Consider the following 22306-nt stretch of genomic DNA (forward strand, 5'->3'; position numbering starts at 1 on the left):
TTGTATTATTTGTTCCTCAGTTAAGCACTGGGGTGCAGGAACACTTTTTCTAGTGGGAGTGCAAAGAGCCATTAAACCAAACTATAAGTCCTCTATATAATTGAAATCACTTCAAGCCAGTGGTTACGACATCATACCTAACATCCTGAGTTCCAGCACCTCTTGTTAAACATACTACGTCATATTCCTCTGGGAGAATAATGTAGGAGACTAGTTTGTATACTGGGAACTAATTTGAAAAAGCTGTTTGCAGTGTGTGTTTTGGTAAGACTTCGCTGTCTGCTTCAATAAGAGATGTCATTGTAAGTTGTCATAACCTGAGACTCTTTGCTGCAGGTAGTCCAAGGAAATGTCTGTTTAGTAAAGGCACTGTAGTATTTCACCGGTCTCTTCCACTTCCCCTCAACCCAGTTTTCTCTATTTATTACTTTCTAGATCTTTAGCAATTAGCTGCATTCTATATCATTACCATTAATTACAGTGACTAGGAGTTCAGACACACATCCATAATGAGACTGGCCTGAAAAAGGTAGGACTTCTACAGTTTCTAATATCAGCCAAAAACCTAACACCTTTGTATTGCAAGCATTGATTTGCTCCAACAGCACATCTAAAATAAGTCACTTTTCCAATACCAGGCACAGATGCCTTCTGTGTTCCAGTCTGAGCTGTGTGTGATCTCTCTGTCTTGTATTAGTCCAAATCCTACCTCAGTCTATTGGTTTTCTTTTTCTAATCCAATCTCAAAGTGCACTTTTACTTTTTCGTTAGACTCCCCTCCTCCCTGTAAATAGGGTTGGTAATTCATTTTACTTTCCTCAGCCCCAACTGTTATGGACTATAAAACATCTTTCATTTTAATATTCCTTCCTCAAGACTTTAGCCATTAGTTGAATGACTTTTAATTAGTTTTCTAGTCTTTTGTTGCATTTTGTCTGATAAATTTAGTAATTACTTTCATTTAAACCTATGTTGTGCTAGATGGTTACCCTGACCTGCTCTAATAGAAGCTATTTACTCAGACGATATATAACAAATATAGTAGCCCAGTGGCTGTGCATCTGTAATGCTGATGTACATGGCCACACCCCCTGGCCGTGTACATCAGCGCCCCGTCCCCCTTCCCCTCCCTCCCTGGTGGTCGGGCACTTTTATCTGGTGCAAATGTAATTCTTTGTGAATGGTAACTCTGCTGAACTGTCTCCACCTAGGAGAGACTGCTTGGCTTACTGACTGGGTCACAGGACTCAGGGATGCAGAAGACTCTGGGTTCACTTCCCAGCTCTTTAGGTGGTTTTCTGGGTGATTACAGATAATCTATTTCACCTTTCTGTGCCCTAATGTCTCCAGATGTAAAAGAGCGATAATAATCATGATCTCCTTTGTAAAGTGCTTTGAGATCATAGCTGAAAATTGCTGTCTAAAAGGTATGAACAGATTGTATCTGCTGCTCTGCCAGGGATCCCCTCTGTCCCCTCTGCTTTTTTGCCATGGCTCGCAGGTTCATGCACAACTTCCATTTCTCCTGAGGACTTAGAAATATGATCACTGGGCCTCTTCTGGTTCCCTTCTACTTTTCAGAGCAGCAGATGTTTCTCTGCCATTTCTCAGCCATATGTGGAGCCTGACATCTGCTCCATATAGTAGCTACATCTACACTATGAGTTTTCTCAGCAAAAAGTATGCTAATGAGGGACTCTTTTGCATGAGTTGCAATCTTATTTGCATATTTTCTGCAATCCTTTTTTTCACTAGGGTTTTTGTGCAAAAACAAGCAGTGTAGATTTCTTGCAGGAAAAGGTGTTTTTGCACAAAAAGAAAACATCCATACTGCTTGTTTTTGCTCAAAAACCCTAGCGAAAAAATGGATCAGCAGAAAATATGCAAATGAGATCGGAACTCATGCAAAAGAGTCCCTCGTTAGCATATTTTTGTAGAGAAAACTCGTAGTGTAGATGTAGCCAGTTGCTCTTCCGCTGGCCTCCTGTTCCCTAATCCACTGATAACTCTTCCACACATCTTCTCATCACTCAGCAAAGTGGTTTTTCTTTGGGCTATCCTGAAGAAATGGAGAAGGAAGAGATGGTAAGTAGGAAGGAAAAACGTTAGTTTGAGAAATGGTGGAAAAGACGAGGAGGGTGACAGAATGACCACATACCACACCATAAAGAATAGGGTAGAAAAAAGACAGAGAAACAGAAAATCCAAAGAACAAAGGGACTGAGAGAGCTCTGGATTCTACCAGCAGTCCATGGCATAATCTAGGTTTCAGGGCCCCCACACAAGGAAATTGAAAATTAGGAGTAGAGGGTGGACAGGATGTCAGGAGACACTGAGTGGAGATCTTAGCAGAATGGGCAGAGGGCCAGGGACAGAGAAAGGGAACATCTCCCCTATTTGAGGAGTAATAAAAAGTTAATAACTTAAGTGCATACAGGCGCTATGAACTTGTGACATCAATATTTTAAGATCAGACTTTTTTTAAATGGATGCCCCTTGCACAAAATTCTATTTTTGAAGAAACATTGTAGCTCACAGAACCAATTATGTTAGGCTGCTTTAGAAGGAGAAAGCAATGTCTAACCCACTATTCCCATATATCTACCACTTTCACTCTTCTCACATCTCTTCAGTTCCAGCAGGACCAGAGTTAAAAATGGTTAACTATGCTCACAAATGCTTGTCTCTATATTTTGTAGAGTTCAATATAGGACTCTTTTGGAACCCAGTCCTTTAAATAACTTCAGTGCAACGTACTTTTCTTCAGAATGTTCGGTTTTTTACTTGTCCCTAATTTCATCACAGAATTAAACATTTTCACACAGGCATTTTTTAAAAATCATTTATAGAGCCTTTTGATTCTTAAGAAAGGAACTCAAATATTGACATGAATTACAATTGTATGCAGACTTAGAAAAGACAGGAGAAGAAATTTCTGGGATTAATCCATAAAGGCAAATGCTTTATTTCCTCAGCCCTCACTTTACTCCTAGTCTGTTTTTTTTTTTTTAAATCAAGTAAATATTCTGTGATTGGGATCTTTGAAACACCTAGCATGACATTTTATCAATAGTTGTAGAGCATCCTACATTTCAGTAAAGTTCTTTGTATGTAATATTTAATGATCTTCAATTTATATTGATTCCTGACACATTTATGGCACCAATCAGCTTACAATTTATCTCATTTTCTGAGATGAAGCCATTTAACTTCAAGAGGCCAGCGGACCATATGAATGGGAAAATATTTTACTTTAGAAATGTATTTCAAAATGTTCTCTTGTGAGATAACAAGTAGTGGAAGCTTTCATAAGTTGCTTCAGAGGGCCATGACTTTAAATCTCTTGTAAGTCTTCATATTTGACTGCTCTGTTTTCACTGGCAGGTTTTTTTTCAGTCAGTTTCATAAATGGCCTTTTTAAAATTAAAATGTTGAATTCATAGAATCATAGAATACTAAGACTGGAAGGGACCACGAGAGATCATTGAGTCCAGTCCCCTGCCCAAATGGCAGGACCAAATACTGTCTAGACGAGCCCTGAGAGAGATTTATCTAACCTATTCTTAAATATCTCCTGAGATGGGGATTCCACAACCTCCCTGGGCAATTTATTCCAGTGTCTGACCACTCTGACAGTTAGGAACTTTTTTCTAATGTCCAACCTAAACTTCCCTTGCTGCAGTTTAAGCCCATTGCTTCTTGTTCTATCCTCAGAGGCCAAGATGAACAAGTTTTCTCCCTCCTCCTTATGACACCCTTTTAGATATCTGAAAACTGCTATCATGTCCCCCCTTAATCTTCTCTCTCCTAAACTAAACAAACCCAATTCCTTCAGCCTTCCCTCATAGGTCATGTTCTCTAGACCTTTAATCATTCTCGTTGTTCTTCTCTGGACCCTCTCCAATTTTTCCACATCTTTCTTGAAATGTGGTGCCCATAACTGGACACAATACTCCAATTGAGGCCTAACCTGCGCAGACTAGAGCGGAAGAATGACTTCTCATGTCTTGCTCACAACACACCTGTTAATACATCACAGAATCATGATTGCTGTCTTTGCAACAGCATCACACTGCTGACTCATATTTAACTTGTGGTCCACTATAACCCCTAGATCCCTTTCTGCTGTACTCCTTCCCAGACCGTCGCTTCCCATTCTGTATGTGTGAAACTTATTGTTCCTTCCTAAGTGGAGCACTTTACATTTGTCTTTATTAAACTTCATCCTATTTATCTCAGACCATTTCTCCAATTTGTCCAGGTCATTTTGAATTATGACCCTATCCTCCAGATTAGTCACAATCCCTCCCAGCTTGGTATCATCTGCAAACTTAATAAGCGTACTTTCTATAACAATATCTAAATTGTTGATGAAGATATTGAACAAAACCAGTCCCAAAACAGACCCCTGCAGAACCTCACTTGTTATGCCTTTCCAGCAGGATTGTGAACCATTAATAACTACTCGCTCTGTACGGTTATCCAGCCAGTTATGCACCCACCTTATAGTAGCCCTATCTAAGTTCTATTTACCTATTTTATTGATAAGAATATCATGTGAGACCGTATCAAACGCCTTACTAAAGTCTAGGTATACCACATCCACTGCTTCTCCCTTATCCACAAGACTCGTTATCCTATTAAAGAAAGCTATCAGATTGGTTTGACATCCATGCTGGCTGTTCCCTATCATCTTGCCACTTTCCAAGTGTTTACTGACGAGTTCTTAATTACTTGCTCCATTATCTTCCCTGGCACAGAAGTTAAACTAACTGGTCTGTAGCTTCCTGGGTTGTTCTTATTTCCCTTTTTATAAATGGGCACTATATTTGCCATTTTCCAGTCCTTTGGAATCTCTCCTGTCTCCCATGATTTTCCAAAGATGATAGCTGGAGGCTCAGAAACCTCCTCTATCAGCTCCTTGAGTATTCTAGGATGCATTTCATCAGGCCCCGGTGACTTGCAGGCATCTAACTTTTCTAGGTGATTTTTAACTTGTTCTTTTTTTATTTTACCTTCTAAAATTACCCCCTTTCCACTAGAATTCACTATGTTAGGCATTCCTACAGACTTCTCGGTAAAGACCGAAACAAAGAAGTCATTGAGCATCTCTTCCATTTCCAAATTTCCTGTTACAGTTTCTCCCTCCTCACTGACTAGTGGGCCTACCCTGTCCTTGGTCTTCCTCTTGCTTTTAATGTATTTATAAAACGTCTTCTTGTTTTCCTTTATTCCCGTAGCTAGTTTAAGCTCCTTCTGTGCCTTTGCCTTTCTAATCTTGCCCCTGCATTCCAGTGCTGTTTGCCTATATTCATCCTTTGTAATTTGTTCTACTTTACACTTTTTATATGACTCCTTTTTTATTTTTAGACCATTCAAGATCTCGTGGTTAAGCCAAGGCGGTCTTTTGCCATATTTTCTATCTTTCCGACACATCGGAATAGCTTGCTTTTGAGCCCTTAAGAATGTCCCTTTGAAAAACTGCCAACTCTCCTCAGTTTTTCTTCTCAGTCTCGATTCCCATGGGACCTTACCTATCAGCTTTCTGAGCTTACCAAAATCCATTGTATCTATTTTGCTGTTCTACCTTCTATCCTTCCTTAGAATTGTGAACTATATGATTTCATGATCACTTTCACCTAACCTGCCTTCCACTTTCATATTCTCAACCAGTTCCTCCCTATTTGTTAGGATCAAATCTAGAACAGCTTTCTCCCTAGTAGCTTTATCAACCGTCTGAAATAAAAAGTTGTCTCCAATGCAGTCCAAGAACTTATTGGATAGTCTGTGCCCCTTAGTGTTATTTTCCCAACATATATCTGGATAGCTGAAATCCCTCATCACTATCAAATCTTGGGCTTTGGATGATTTTGTTAGTTGTTGAAAAAAAGCCTCAACCACTTCTTCCACCTGGGTAGGTGGCCTGTAGTAGACTCCTAGAATGACATCACCCTTGTTTTTAATCCCTTTAGCCTAACCCAGAGACTCTCAACATTTCCATCTCCTATGCCCACCTCCACCTCACTCCAAGTGTGTTCATTTTTAACATGTAAGGCAACACCTACTCCCTTTTTTCCCCTGTCTATCTTCCTGAGCAAGCTGTACCCTTCTATACAAACATTCCAATCACGTGTATTATCCCACCAAGTTTCTGTGATGCCAACAATTTCATAATTGTACTTATTTATTAGCACTTCCAGTTCTTCCTGCTTATTTCCCATACTTCTCGCATTTGTATATAGGCTTCTAAGATCCTGATTTGACCTTCCCTCCCAGTTTTGCTCTGACCCTCCTTTCTCTTTGCCATTGTAGCCCACGGTCCCTTCCATTTCTGGCCCATCTCCCAGGTCTCCATGTTCTCCACTTACCTGTGGGATTTGCTCACGTGTCCCCATTGAACCTAGTTTAAAGCCCTCCTCACTAGGTTAGCCATTCTGAGTCCAAATAGGGTCTTCCCCCTCCTCGAAAGGTGGACACCATCCCTGCTTACCAGTCCTTCCTGGAATAGCACCCCATGGTCGAGGAAGCCAAAGCCCTCCTGGCGACACCATCCTCGCAGCCAGGCATTCACCTCCAGGATACACCTGTCTCTGCCCGGGCTCCTACCCGCGACAAGAAGGATCGAAGAGAATACCACCTGCATTCCAAACTCTTCACCCGTACTCCCAGAGCTCTGTAGTCACTCCTGATTTGCTCAGTGTCACACCTTGCAGTATCATTTGTGCCCACATGGATGAGTAGCATGGGGTAGTAGTCAGAGGGCCGGATAATCCTCGGCAATGCCTCCATAACATCTCAGATATGTTCCCCCGGCAGACAGCATACCTCCCGAGATGAAATGTCATGGCGACAGATGGGCGCCTCCGTCCCGCTCAGAAGAGAGTCTCTGACCACCATTACCCTGCTTTTCCTATTTGCAGTGGTGGCAGCAGACTTCCCAGCCTTAGGGGTACAGGGCTTCTCCTCCTCCGGTGTAGGGGGTGATTGCCAATCTCCTATATAAAGAAGAGCAAAATGGTTTCCTAGTACCACGGCGGGAGGGTTCGGAGCAGAGGTGGAGCAGTGCCTGCTGCCAGAAGTAACCAGGTGCCACTGACCACCCTGAGCCATTTCCTCCTCCACCAGCAGTGTGTCCACAGTCCTGTGTACTGGGACATCTACCTCAGCTGTCTCCACATGAACGTTGTCCAGGAATTTCTCATGGATGCGGGTGCTCCTGAACCTAGCCACTTCCTCCTGCAGCTCTGTCAACTGCTGCCTGAGAGATTCCACGAGCAGGCACCTTTCGTATTGGATGATCTCCCCAGCCTGGATATCAATAAGTGGGAATTGCAAGCTACAGTCCCTGCAAAAGCACGCCAGGATCTGGGTAGAGGCATCCATGTTCAGGTGCTCTGTCTGGCTACAGGCACCTGTTAAATTCATGGGTATGATTTTTTTTTTACTTTACCATATTAATTTAATATTTTCTCTCCCTGACCCCCTTTTTGTTATATTTCAGTTGTGGGTAGCAAAGTTGTCCTACATTTTTAGGTTTTGTTCAGTGCAGAAAATCCCCATACTGAGAATGTTCCCAGGAGAGGTTCTACTGTGTGGTAAATCTTGAGTCTAGCAATGTCTACACACGTGACCCTGAGGCACTGAGACCACTGAAAAGGAAGAGACTGCTGTACAGCCTCAGCTGAGATCCAATTGGCTTTAGTTCATGTGATAAAGGCACATGGTTTTAGTCCTTAAGGTCTCCAGTTCAATCCCTCCTGCTGCCAAACAGGCTCTGTTGGCTTTACAAAAAGGGCAGATTTTGTTGTCTTTGTCAGTTAAACTGCATTCATTGACCTTGTACCTGGAGAAGGAGACAGGAAGGTCAGAGGATAAATCTTCCTGCTGTGACAGGTTTCTGCAGACAGAATATTGGCCACAAGACTGGCAGAACTCGAGAGTGTTACATCCCAGAACTTGGGTAGAAGAAAAGCTTGGGAAAAAATTGCCAATGAGTGAAACTTGCTCTCTTCACAATGTTTCTAAATCCAGAAAAGTTTTTATTTTTGAATGCACTTTCTTATTTTCATATTTTCACAAAGAAAGGGCCCAATGCAATATGAAGAAATGTAGCTTTGGTCCTCCATCACCTGATCCCTCTCTGAAATAGTTATTACCAATAGAGAATCATCAGAACTAGAAAGGTTCTGATAACAATGGTCATGTCTTATGTGGCAGTATTGATATGAAGAATATGAGGCAAAGAATCTGTTTTACAAAGTACACCCTTATATGCAGACAACAAGCTTTCCATGATAAAGGGTTCTGGTTTTTAAGATGCCGCAGAGATTAGACACAGATCTGTGGCCCACATGAATGCCCTTGGTCTGAACTCATTGTGTATTATTGGTTTTGGATGGGTTCAGCGTGACTATTATTCACAGTTATAAATAACTTGATAAAAGGGCTTCCCTAAGGGACTGTGTAAATCCAGTCACTAACTGAGTGAGTGTATGTCTCCCAGACAGCCCTGCTCAGTACCTTCTGTGTGCTGCTCAGGCTGCTTCCACATGGCCAGCCTCCGGGCATAGTTGTCTTTCATAATCATTACGCAGAAGGAGCAGAATACCAATCACAGGAATTCTTGCCTGCACATCAGACAAACCAAAGACGAGAGCCCTCATAATCTGGCAAATGTACTTTACTGCATAGTGAAACTTGATATGTGGCCTCATTGGGCACTTGATCTTGCAAGATGCTAGATCACCTCAATCTAGCAAACCACTCACACGTGAGAAGTACCATTGAAACAATGCTAATCATGTGGTTAAAATTCAGACTGCAGAAACCTGTTAAAGCAGTCTATATCTCTGATCTCCCTCTCAGTGCCTTTACTATGAACCAGTACATGGATTATTTTCACCAAAACTCAATGTAATTTCAGTTGAAGCCAATGGGACTAATCACTTGCTTAAACTTAAGCATGTGCACTATATTAGAATTCAAAGTAACCATGACAAATTGGAGATGTGGTATGGAATCAACAAGCTAAAACTCAATACAAAGCTTATTCAATAAAAGGAACCCAAGGGTCGAGGATGCAAGACTCTCTTGAAGGGCGAAAAGGACAGGATACAAAGCAGACTTGTGTGAAGAAAGACCTGAAAGGAAAATGATGGGATTTTAATGCAGCCCTGTCAAGGCACTTGGTTATCCATTTTGTTTATCTTGATGGAAGCTTATGATGAAGATAGGCTTCTCTGTTCTGGAAGGGGGTGAAGTGTCCTTTCCAGAGAAGTAGGTCACAGAGCACAAAGACAAAGTACTAGGCTGAGTAGTGCAGCGGAAGTGACCAAGGAGCGTTTAAGGCACAGCTCAGTGAAACTAAAGAAATGTTCTTAGGTAAATAGGAAGAATTTCAACAGGACAAATGCCAAGAACTCCACTTAGAAAGGAAAAATCACTTGCACGCATCCAAAATAAGAAACTATGACCTAGAAAGGAATACTACGGAAAAGGGTTGGGGAGAGGGGTCATTATGGATCATAAGCCATATATTAGTCAACAGTGTAACACTATTGTAAAAACTGCATACATCATTCTGGGATGTATTAGCAGGAGTTTTATAAGCTGGAGTTGTGTATCTTAGGTCAACCTTATGGTCTACAATAGAGCAGGCCTTAGTTCATATTAAGATCACGTAAGGTTTTTTTCTAAAGTACTTACACACCTAACTTAAATGGATGGTAGGTGCCTTGAAGCTTTTGAAAATCCTTCTAATAAACATTTGCTCTCCTTATATGAATCAGGAAACTATTCACAGAACAAACCTTCTCCTCTAAGCTCTTTCCAAATGAAACAGCATTTTCATCTTCCTGCTTTATTGACTGTCTAACTATTTTCAACCATCTGAATGCATGTATAACTTTTATCAGTGAACTAGAGTCAGGCATAGGTCTGTTGCTTTTGTTTTTGAAACAAAGGGGAAAATATGCTTAAAGTTTTATAGCAGTTCTTTCTCAATACTTGCCTATTTTTATAATCCTTACAAGACAGATTTTAATGTTGAATAACTTCATATCACTGGGAAAAGAAATATGTTCTTGAAATGTGAAACTGCATATAAAAAACTTGTGTTGCACTCAGGTAAGTAGAGAAGGTTTTTTTCCTGTGAGAATTAGGACAAAAGCTGCAGTGCCCACTTTGTTGGTCTGTCTAACCCCTACCTTCCTTAGTTTCATTAATTTTTTAATACTACTCCTACTTTGCACTTCTATAGATCCTTTTATCTGAGAATATCAATGTGCTTTCAAATATTAATTACTGTAAGCCTTGCCAAACTGAGGTAAAGAATCCTTGCAATGCAGCACGTTTCACTGGTGGATTAAACTGGGATATAGAGGTTAAGTGACTTGCTTAAGGTCACATAGCAAATCAGTGGCAGAAAAAAATCAGGATTCCCTGTCTCCCAGTTATCTGCTCTACATAGGGTTGAAAATGTTTGTTAGTGAAATGCCATGAATCCAAGTATTCCTTATGTTTAAATGTGCAGGTACCACTTAAAAAAATACCAGACTTTTGTAAGGAAATGAATATGCCTCTAAGATATTTCTTCTAAAGAAAATTTTATTTAAAGAAGTAGTGTATATGACTCAAAGTGCTGTGGCAAAGTCTTCGCCCAGGCCCCTCACTCTGGGAATCTTTCTTCAGCCACAAATCAACCGGAGACCCTGTCCTGTGCACCCATGCCTTTTTTTTTTTTTTTTTTTTTTTTTTTTTGTCCGTGGCAATTTCCCACCATCTTCTATTTACAGAGCTTTGTTTGTTCCTGCAGCAAACTCAGGTAGCCTCTCCAGCTGGCTGGGGAGCACACTCAGCTGCTCTTTGGCTCCTCCCCTTCCACTTCCCTTCCTACTGCCTTCTAGCTAATAAGGCCCACAGCTGTTTCCCAGTGGCGGGGAACCTTTTTTGGGCCAGGAGTGCTGACCCACCGAAAAATCAGTTGGGAGGAGGACACACAAGTGAGAAGCAAACAAAAACAAAAAAAACACCCTCATTGACGTGGCCCCAGATTAAGGAGGAGAGAAATCCCTATCCCCTATTCTGCTTGCACTCCAGACACAAGGGGGGCCCAGGCTGGTAGATTTTGTGTACTCCAACCTTCTGGGATCCTCAATGCTAGGTGGTGGTGGGGAGCCCTAAACTCTGGGGGCCAGATCCAGGCAAGCCAGGGACCACATCTGGCTCCTGCACCTTAGGTTCACCACTCCTGAATTAGGCATGGGCTTGCTCAACTGGCTTCAATTGGCCTTTTTAGCCAGAAAGTAGTGGCAGAGCTCTGACTTAGCCAGCAGCCTGTTACAGTGCCTATTAACATAAATGTTGTTCTGTGGAAGGAGATGGTTCATTTAAAAAAATCAAAAACAGCAATTGCTCTAGACTTTATTATACTTACACAGCGGCACATGTATTTGGACCTACATCATAATGTAATTTTGATTCATGAGTGAGTATAATCTGGAGTTCAGTTTAGATAGATGTGTCAGAAAAGCAGGCTCTGTAAGCAACAAGCTAGGGCATATTTTCATTAAAACTTAAGAAATAAACTGGCTGTAAATCACTTCAAAGAACAAATTGCTTCTGCTGGCAACAAATGTGATACAACAGCAATAATCTAATTGCACTAATTCCTGTTTAAATTAATGTAGTGATTTTTTTAAAATTAATGACACTAACCTAATTAATGTATCCATGTTCTTGGGACTTATCAGCCCATTTCCTCTAAAATCAGCCCTTTCAAAAGCAGTTTATTAGGTGTTATCAAATATTTCTACAAGTTCCTGAGAAACCTTATTAATATAACTAACAAAAAAGAACTTCAACATGGGTAGATGATCTCTCAGTAGTATATTCTGTGAATACCAGAATATATAATCTTAAAGGAGGAAAAAGATATTAAAGAGCAAATGATAGATAGAGCTTTGATCCTTTAATATTGTTCAGATATGCACATTAAAAGAAACCCTGAAATCTTCTTCTGTGTTCTCATTTTACCCTATTTAAATGCCCAGAGCCAACTTCAAGCTGTTAGTCTGTCTCTTTCACTGCCATTTCAATCAGAAGGATCTGAGCTTTTTAAAAAGTACTTGGTAATCCAATTTGAGACAGTTGACTGACAAATCTAATTAACTGCTCAAAGACAATCTTTAAGGATAAAGCAAGACCCTGAGACTTGAAAAACAAGATAGAGTTCTGTAGTCTAAAACTGTCTCAAAAGCAAAAGTGTTTCAGACCTGCATTATGTATAAACTTGTCCATTAAACTTGTCCTTCAATTATTATTAAATTGTGAAAGGAATATGTGTAAATAGTCTTTTATAGAAATTCGGTTTTTAGATTCACACAAAGCTATACAGCCACTCCCCAAGTTGTGAACTGTTGAGTTACGACCATTCACACTTACGACCAAAGCTCCCATGGAGCGGTCATAAAGGCGGTCCCCGAGTTACGAACTCAACCCGCGCTTACGAACAGCACGGTCGCATGTAATTCAATGGGGTCTGAGTTATGAACAGTTCGAGTTATGGACCAAGGGTTGGTCCGTAACCTGTTCGTAACTCGGAGAGCGGCTGTAATCGATGGACAGACTCCTAAAATCTAATTATCATCTTGACAAAAGAAATTCAACTAAAATCAATTTTTTACAAACATGTCCACTTTACTAGGATCATAGCAATGGCTACTGATATGGATGTTTAGTTACATAATTTTTGAAGACATTCAATAGTTCAACTCATTGAGAAAGTTCTGCATTTATTTTCATCTTAATTTGTAAGTAAAAACCAAGGCCTACATGGAACAATTCTTGTCTCAAATTTATGCAACTTAATTTTATGTGGCAAGAAATATATAGGTTGCCAAGTCTGTTGGTGGGGAGAATAAAAACCTGACTGATTTGTGCTAATGGTCAAGAAATTAAATGGCAACTAGTTCCAACATACTGTTGCTGGTATTTGTTTCTTCTAAGAGAAATCTATTACTCTGGAAAACGACCCCTCTCCTTCCCCCCCACAAACTTAAGTATTCTGAACTTGTATTCAGTGCTATTCATCCTTAGATCTCAAAATGCTTTCTACAGAACATAACTAAGTATTATCACCACTTTACTCTTGGGCAAATGAAATACAGACAAGGAAAGTAACTTGACCAATGTTCTCCAAAAAACTACTGGTAGATCTGTGAATAGAAACAAGCTCTGTTTAGTTCTAATCCAGTGTTTTAGCTAGTGCAGGCTGAACATCTCTAGTCCGGAACTCTCTGGTCCAACAGCAGTCATGGTCCATCATGATTTTTGTTAGCTGGATGTCCACTTACCATGTGCATGGCCAAGTTTCCCACGGTCCAATAAAGTTTGCTTACAGCCACCAGTCCCAGCTCTTAGTGTTCTCTGTTGTTATTTCTCCTTACATATTGCTGAGACTTCTAAGAGCCCAGGAATCAGTGGAAGTGGTGGTAATGTTGCTAGACAATATTGACCTCCCATGGGCCAGCAAATTGTCTTGTTTTGCACAGGTCAGGTTTTGAGGGTCAGAGAGGTTCAATCTATAGTCTGTTCTGCTACATATGTATAAGGGTCATGGCAGCTGACAGAATTGCTGAGTCCCTGGGCAAGGTGGGGGACCTGCTCCACGGTCTCAGGATGGATAGGGCTGGGGACAGCCAGCCCTTAGCAGTGCCTGGATCATATTGCCCTGGCAGCAATTTAAAGGGCCTAGGGCTCCAGCCACTGCTGCTACCACAGTAGCAGCCTCTGGGATTCGTGGGCCCTTTTGAATCATTGGGCCCTGGAGCATTTGCTTCTTTTTCTCCCCTGTCAGTTGGCCTGATTAAGACACGTTTTTTCATAAATGGCAATTCAGAGCCCCTATATAATTGTGGCAAAGAGCCTCACTGATATTTGCAATCAAGCTGCCTGGCGCAACCCTACTCCTTAAAATCAAACAGGTTGTGTTCATCTAAAATATGTTAGGGCAACATTTTTCCACCTTTTTTTTTTTTGATTGGTCACCTTGTAGGTGAAGTATTTGGGCTACTCCTTATTTTTATTTAAAGTATTTTTTCTTTATTTTTTGAGAGATGGACAAAGAATAATTTATCTTGAAGTGTGTGGTAATCTGCTGAGTTTCTCAGAACTGTGAGTTACTGTGGTCTTTCTCAGCCTGAGGAATGTGAGAGTTTTGCTACTGTTAAAATGAGTGACATCTCCCTGACGCACCAGCTTGTCTGACCTGCCAGCAAACTCTTTGGGATTCTGTCAGTCCAAGATGTTTCTGGTAAGTAAAAAGTAGTAAATCCCAAAACATCTCCCTGCGGGGTCCTTTCACTGAATGCTCACAGAAATTTTGTTGCTCTTTTAATACTCCAGCCCATTAGCCTAACTGGAAATAACACACGCTTCCCTTCAAGCTGTGCAATGAATTGGTGCAAAATAAAACAAGTGTATTTAACACAAGGACGTAAGATTGCATGATGCCAAATGTGAGGACAAAAGTTAGAAAGGTGAGAAGCATATAAAAGTTCTAAGACCTAATGTCTTATTTAACAAATTATACTCTCTTGTTCAAAGAAATGTTTTTCACCAGCATGGCTGACGAGACTCTCTGGCCAAAACACTTCACGTATCTCAAACTGTTCAGATCTTTTCTCTATTCAGCTGAAGGATGACAAAATGGCCTTTTCTCTCCTCATGTCTCCCAAAGTTCTTTGATTGTACTTCAGAGAGGTAGGGAGCCTGCTATGCCCTCAAGGGAGACTGACTTTATGGTAATTTTTGAGGTTGTCTTTCCACCAAATTAGTGTTCTTCCATAACATTTATTATACTAAACTGCTAGCTATATGAGCTGTCTCTGCCCAGCTTACTCCTTTTTGACCCCATACTATCTTCCTTACTCAGATGCTAAGATCTCATCTGCCAAAATTAACTCTTAGCCTATTCTTTTGTTCCTATTTTTTCTTGTTTTCTTACCTTTCTCATTTCCTCAGTCTCCCTTCTGGCTCCTTTCCCTTTAGTCTTAAATAACATCCTTTGAAGTCCCCTCACCCCCTTTCCTCTCTTATAGCCCCATCTCCCTCCATCACTTAACGTTACATTTCCGCATATGCATTAATATGAATTAGTATCTACATTAATGTGCAGTCTATAGGCTTCTATTAGGTACCAGGGCCTCATTGTATTAGGCATGGTAAAAACTTATATAGGTTGAATCTCTGTAATCTGGTTCCTGTGCTCCCTCTAACTTGTATTTAACACAAGTTAAATACATCTAGCCAGAGCCTCAGGCCTCTGTGCAGGGAGCTGACTAGTTGGGCGGGGCACAGCTTAGAAGGAACACTGTCTGGCACACTCTGGCCTGGCAACATCTGTGGTCTGAAATGATTTTAGTTAGCCAGATACTCACTTATCATGAGTGTGGCAACATTTCCAGCAGTCCCATAACATTTCTTTATGGCCACCAGTCTTGGCTCTCCGCGTTCTGTGTGTTTAGCTCTAATTTACACCCAAACATCATCCTATAGAAAAGAAACCCTGTCATAAAGGAACTGCAATCTGTAAATGACAAGACTCATCAGGAGGATAAAATAGCCAGGTATGAATGTGGTATAGTAGGATTAGTAGGTCTACATTTTCATATTGATTAGCTATTCACATGGTAGAATTCTCCACCTCATTTGCTGTTGTCATTGTAGAGTTATGTAAATATAAATGAGTTTAAATGCGATACAATGTATGCATTATTAAAATCTGAGTATTTATTGCACATAGTGGGCAAAAAGCATGGAAGCATCTATGGCAAACTGGACTAACAGGCAGCAAAGGTGACAGTTGATAACTCAAATTAATGTTAAGGTGGGTGATTTGAAATTGAGGGGAATAAGTGTCTATTATGTTGGATGGGATGAGGAAAGGGGTGGGTAGAGGTGAAAGAAGGGAGTGACAGTCAGCGATAAGAAAAAAATGGTGGCAGCATTTTTAAAGGATTGAGAGCAAGATTTTGGTCTCCAATGTGTGAGATAAGGACTTATATAAGTGCGTGGGTGCTCAATGGGCCGTACTTTGTTCTGGTCAGAATCTAGCCCAGAGAAAGGCAAGCCTCTCGTTTATTTTAGCAAATAACAATGGTGAAGAAAACTGAATTGATTTCTTTTTGCAGATAAACCATAAGTAATTGCACATGTACAAAAGGAATCAGTCACCCGCCTCCTCCTCCTCCTCCTCTCACCATAATAGCAGGTTTACAAGAAAATATGCAGCACATTAAGAGTTGAGGTTTTTTGTGTTCGTTATTGGTGCTTGTTAATGTGCAGTATATCTGGGCATGACAGCAGAAACCAAATTATAAAAGACCTATGCTTTAGAAAGGTTTAAAACATTTAGATGCTAAAAATAAATTCATGCTATCATGAATAGAATTTGAAAAAGAAAAATGGACAAATACATAATACCGTCTATTATTTCAACTTCCTTCTTTTAAAGCATCAGAATACTTGGATCAAAATACTTAGGAGTCATATCAGTATGAGAAATAATTAACAATGAACACATGGAGTGTAATGCTTGTTTCTTTGTGCTTGTGCCTTTTCTAGTTTTTGTTAGTAGTGAAAATACCAAAATGGCACCAATAGCTAATCACTATACGAGGGGTAACTGGATTTTTCATAAAGTACACTGTTAAAATAGTGATCACATTCCTCATCTGATATCCTTGCCTTTGCCCATAATCTGAAGATGCTTCTGAGCTGAAGAAGATTTTTCGTCTCAGCAATGGTGGGCATGTGTAGTTATTTACATGGGATTAATAATAAAGAGCAAGGGATCCAGTAATGAAACAAATACATCAGTGTGACTAATGAATTACAATACATGCTATGAGAATGGTTATGTTCCTAAGCAAAATATCTTTTGTGTTGATAAAAGGATGGGGAGGTAAATGCTTCACTTAGAAGGATCTAATTTATATTAGATTAATTTACTTCCTAGCATTCTGTGAGAGGGGGCCTAAGGTATGTCAACAGACTTCAAGGCAAAGGAAGATTTTAAGCCTGGGGATTCAATGCTACCTATGTAAAGAGCTCAGATGAAAATGAGATACATCCATCACCACCAGGGTGTTATCCAAGAAATCAAGAAGAATGAATAAACAAATTAGAAGTCAGTTACCTTCATTGGGTAGGACCATTCATAAAAGTTGAGCTCAAAATCGCCTTCAAAATGCTGTATGTGGAGACAGTACTCCTTCTATGAAGAACAGACTTTTGCATTTCCATGATATAATAATGAAGATGATAATGCATGAGACTTTGTAAGCATATCACAAGACGGATATGCATAACTCCTCTGAACACACATGACAGTGTAAACCTCCTTTTCTAAGGAAGAGCAGTTTTTCAAAAAAGGTTTTTTTCTGAAAAAAACTGCATCCAGGCTACTTTCGCTTTTGAATGAGCAATTGGAAGAAGATATGCAAATTCCGTGGGATATGGGAATTTGAATATCCTCTTTTGAAAAAAAAAAACATAGTACCTTTAGTCTATCTGAACCATGCATGACTGTCTAGTTCAGTTTGAGAAGAGTAACTAGATAAATTGTGCAACTTGTTTACTCAATCTTCAATCACATTTTTTAAGAAACTGTTCTTGTGTGGAAAACTAGGCACAGATGACCCCAAAGAGATTAGATTCCCTCACCCTGTAAAAGGAAGATCTGGATGGTAAGTCATTTCTGTAGTCTCACCACCTGTGCACAATAGATTTGGGACAAGCAGCAGGGGAGTGAACTGGGGAAGTGCTCGCATGCTCCCTGCCATGTTCCCTCTTCCCAGGGATAAACTGGGGACTTTGCCTTCCCCTCAGACTTAAACCCCACTGAGATTTTCCCTCCTTTTGGATGTGCCACATGAGCCAAAAACCAAGACCGATAGCTTCCCATTGTTTATATAGACTTCTCGCTGGGTGGAAATTTTTTGCTCTACATCCCTACCCCATTCCATGGTAATTACCTAGTCAAACCAGTATCCCAGTACCAAGTGATAAGGTCACATGTCTTCCTAGGACCAAACACTGCTTAAACTTAAAGGACAAACAAGGCAATTTACAAGTGGTTAACTTGATCATCCATTTATTAAGGCTTTCTAAGCACCATCAGTGGCTTTCATGTGCACATTTAAAGCCTTGAACAATCTTATAATTCATGTTTCTAACTCTACGTACAAGAATGACACAGGCAAAAATAAAATAAGTAGACCGCAACATCAAAATTGATATGTTATATGAGGATTTTTGTCCAAAGCACCTTGAGTTACACATTTATATTCGTAAGCCAACTCCTTAAAGCATGGAGGGGATTATCACAGGCTGAAAATATGAGTTCTGTTGGAACTTAATTCAAAACTCAAAATTAGGAGGTGTCGATAATGTTACAATAGTGCCCAGAAATCATAAATAGAAATGAATACTTACTGAGGGAGGAAGTGTGAGACATGGATGCAATTTGGTTAGTTCCGATACAGACCAGGCAAACTTGTTGCAACATCTGAAAGATAAATTAGGATTATCCAGGTCAATATTGAATTTACTAACCAGTAGTGTAACTTGTTGTCTTACAAATTTATAGATATTGCACAAATTCAAAATTTTCCAACAAATATTAAAATATGAGTGAATTTCACACATCATGAAAGTGAGATTCTTTCCAGAGCAAATGCCTGCTGACCAGAGAATTAAAATAAAACAACCCTAAGACTCATAATAAATGACTGTCTTTTGGTGCTTTTACCTCATCTTCTGTTCCTGGTCCGAATACCAGGTAGCAACTAAGGCCACCTTCAAGGCAAAATGCCAGTAAAGTATCTTTATGCAATTCTATAAATATACACTGCTACAAATGTATATTGTTTTGGGAGTTCACAATTATTTATGTGAAAATAGCATAGCTATCAACAACAAAATGCCAAAAGTAGGCAGTGAGAGTTATTTTTATTTATGACAAAACACAAACCAAAAGACATAAAGGAACAATGGTCCCCTATTAACTTATTGGCATTTATCTGAGAGAGTCTCTAATCTTATCATACATTTCATATGTATCCACATATAGATAAATCAAAGTAATGCTTTAGATGCTTACTGATTGATTTATTCCTTAATAAAAATTGCACTTACAGAACCTTTAAAGCCAAAGGAAAACCAGCAATATAGTAAAAATAATGTCATGTAAAATCATAACTGATCAGAAAAAAAATGTTATATAAGTGATTTGTTTTACCCATGAAATTTATCTGCCACTGCCTGGTTTAAAATAATATAATTTGAATTATTGGAACATTATATCCATCTAACGTGCACTTAAAAGCAAAACTGTGGTTTTCATATACCACTTTATGCTGCATTATCAATGGATGCTCAGCTTATAGAATCACAAGAGTGGGGCTACATGGGAGAGCAAGAAACGTAATTTTGTGACCAAGTTATTATTATACATACATAAAAATAATGAGCCTGAAATGATTCTGCTCACAGTTATTTATTATGCATGCATATATGCCAAATATTTTAGAATCCATAGAGATCACTTTTTTAATGTGCACAGAAACACTTCTATGGTGTTGATAGACTGTATATTTGTGCTGGCAAAAATCATACTTCATATTTAAGCCATTCTAGAAATGATATTAAAATGTAAAGTGAAAGCAGAACTCAATCCGTTTTATGCATCTTTTAAAATGGAAAATAACTAGTATAGAAACTGAAGTAGTCTCTTAGGCCTATTGGCCAAGTTGCCTGTGCTCACTGTCAACCTGATGCCCTCCTTCATCTCACTGTTTTGAACTGAAGTAAATTAACAAGTTTAATAGAAACTATTTGCAATTATAAAATAAAAACATCATTCTAAATGCATAATAAAGAATATCAGTGGAAATTTGATCTGGCTTTCCCAGAAACACATTTTTCTCTGAAGTCCTAAAATATCATTTAAAAAGCTGTAGGCATAAGGGTGGGTTCACAAATTACCTGAATTGTCCTTAGTATGCTTATAAAATCCATCTTGCACAGGTAGGCATCTCACAGTGACTTATACTATGAAACTTTCTCTATCTTCTTCTCATTATATATTCCAGTAGTTTTAATATATATTCATAAAAATATACGGCACAATAAGCCCTCTGCCATAGCTACTTATTTAGGGTACCTCTAGACTGAAGCTCTATTTTGGGATATTGGAAGTATCCCAAAATAGCAACGCCACATCTTTAAATGCTCCCGCTATTTCCTGAAACAGTGGATACTCTTATTCTGGTGTCCCTGTAACTGAGGGTTAAGGGATTTGTCAGAATAGTGCCTTATTTTGAAATTTGGCACTGTCTACACAGCACCAAATTTCAAAATAAGCTCTTTCAACCTAGACATGGAATAAGCTATGCAATTTGTGTAGAGCAAATTGCATAGCTTATTCTGACAGAAGGATGCTGTCTAGACGCAAGCTTACATAGTAAAATAAAGCAAGTTTTAGTAACACTGAAAGTCTTTTAATAGTTTTGCTTAGAGAATAACTGGATGGATGGTATCTCTTCCTCCTTAATGTACCTATTTGTATTTTAATTGATGTGGATGTCTAAACTGCATACTAAGCTCAGGCTCTGACTCAAGTTTAAACCTGAGCGCACTCTCCCCTGACCCTTTCCATCCTCACAAATCAGTTTGACTTGGATCAGCAAGCACTTTTTCTGGTGGGTGGTCTGAGCCCATGTGTCTGAACCCTGTCATTTTGCCGTGTGGATGCGGCTCAAGTAACTGACCTGCATCAGAAGATCTGCATAGTGCAGTATGGATATGCTAATACACATAAGACCAGGGTCAATGAATTACACTGCATTTCAACTTGCCACTTATGAGTGCTCAGAGGCGGACTTGGAAACACTAAGTTTGCAAGCCTTAGTCCTGCAGATCCTGGTTTACAATACTCAGAACAATATTTTGTTGTATATACTGTAATGTGTCTACAGGTTCAGACACAAAGACTGGAATGAAAAACAATAAAATGGCATGTTGTTTCTCTATATTCTTGATTTTGTCCATTTTGTATTTGGGGACTTTAAACAGGTTAAAAGGATAACTGCATATTCACAGTTTGCAATGAGAATAGTGTAAAACAAAAGCTAACAGAAGTTAAATCTAAATGCAATTGATATATATCAGAGAGATCAGAAATAATTACTAAACTATTCTTTCTAAATCCTAGATGCTTCTTTGGTAACTTTTATTTCTAACAAAATTTTCCTAATATGCAACCTAAAGATTGTGTTATATTCTAGACTAGCAAGGACTCCTTGATATTATAATTAAATTATTCATGTCTTTGGAGATGGGGGGAGGATTTCATTTTGAATAAAACACTACATCTTTTATATGCTCTGATGATCAGTAGTTATCACATTTCTTTTAGACTACTGATTAATTCTCCTGGAGATCAAAATGATCAGTAACTTGGAATACTTTCTCTCCCAGCAGAGCAGAAGAGCCTGCTAAAGGCAGGGAAAAAGAGATGACTTAACTGTTCTAGGGGGAATCAGAATACTAAGATTAGCAAGGATATGTAGGAGTGCTAGAAAATCACAGATGCTTTTACAAAAAGAAATGGCTTCAGCCTTGTTTAAATCTGCTCAAACTTGCAATATAGGCCTGATGTACTCTGTCTCTGTGCATCTACACAGCTCTGAATATATCTCACTGGTCCATGTATGCACATATAGTCAGTATAAATTAATTATTATTTATCAGTGGTAATTTGTGTATATATTATACTAGAAGATATTCTTGGCATTGCTTGGGTCCTTAACTCCCTTAATTTTTGTATTTTGGACTATAAAATGAAAATGTGCATGCTTCATTTAAGTTGTTGATCTGGGGTGGGACTGGGGATGAAGCCTCTTTCATGCAACTGCTTGGGGCCAGGTGAGAAGAGCCTTTCCATGACTGCTGCATCTGCAGTGGGCACAGTCCGGAGAGTGGTGCATGTCCCCTGGCTGGGGCAGGTGCAGATCCATCTACCCCCTGTACTTGCCAGCCAGGGGGAGAATGAAGCAAAATGCATACTATCTTCTAGCTCTCTGATGAAGGGGACAGCCAGGAATGTTCCCATAAAATTTGGGGGAGGAGGAATTGCAGCCCACCCACCCTCCTTAAAGGGCACCTGGAAGGGGAGGTTCAGGGATGGAGCACACTTGGATGGGGGTGGGCACCCACAGCTAACTCTGTTCACCTTCCTGGTGAC

Source organism: Pelodiscus sinensis, chromosome 5 (genome assembly GCF_049634645.1).
Source record: "Pelodiscus sinensis isolate JC-2024 chromosome 5, ASM4963464v1, whole genome shotgun sequence".
Classification (NCBI taxonomy): Eukaryota; Metazoa; Chordata; order Testudines; family Trionychidae; genus Pelodiscus; species Pelodiscus sinensis.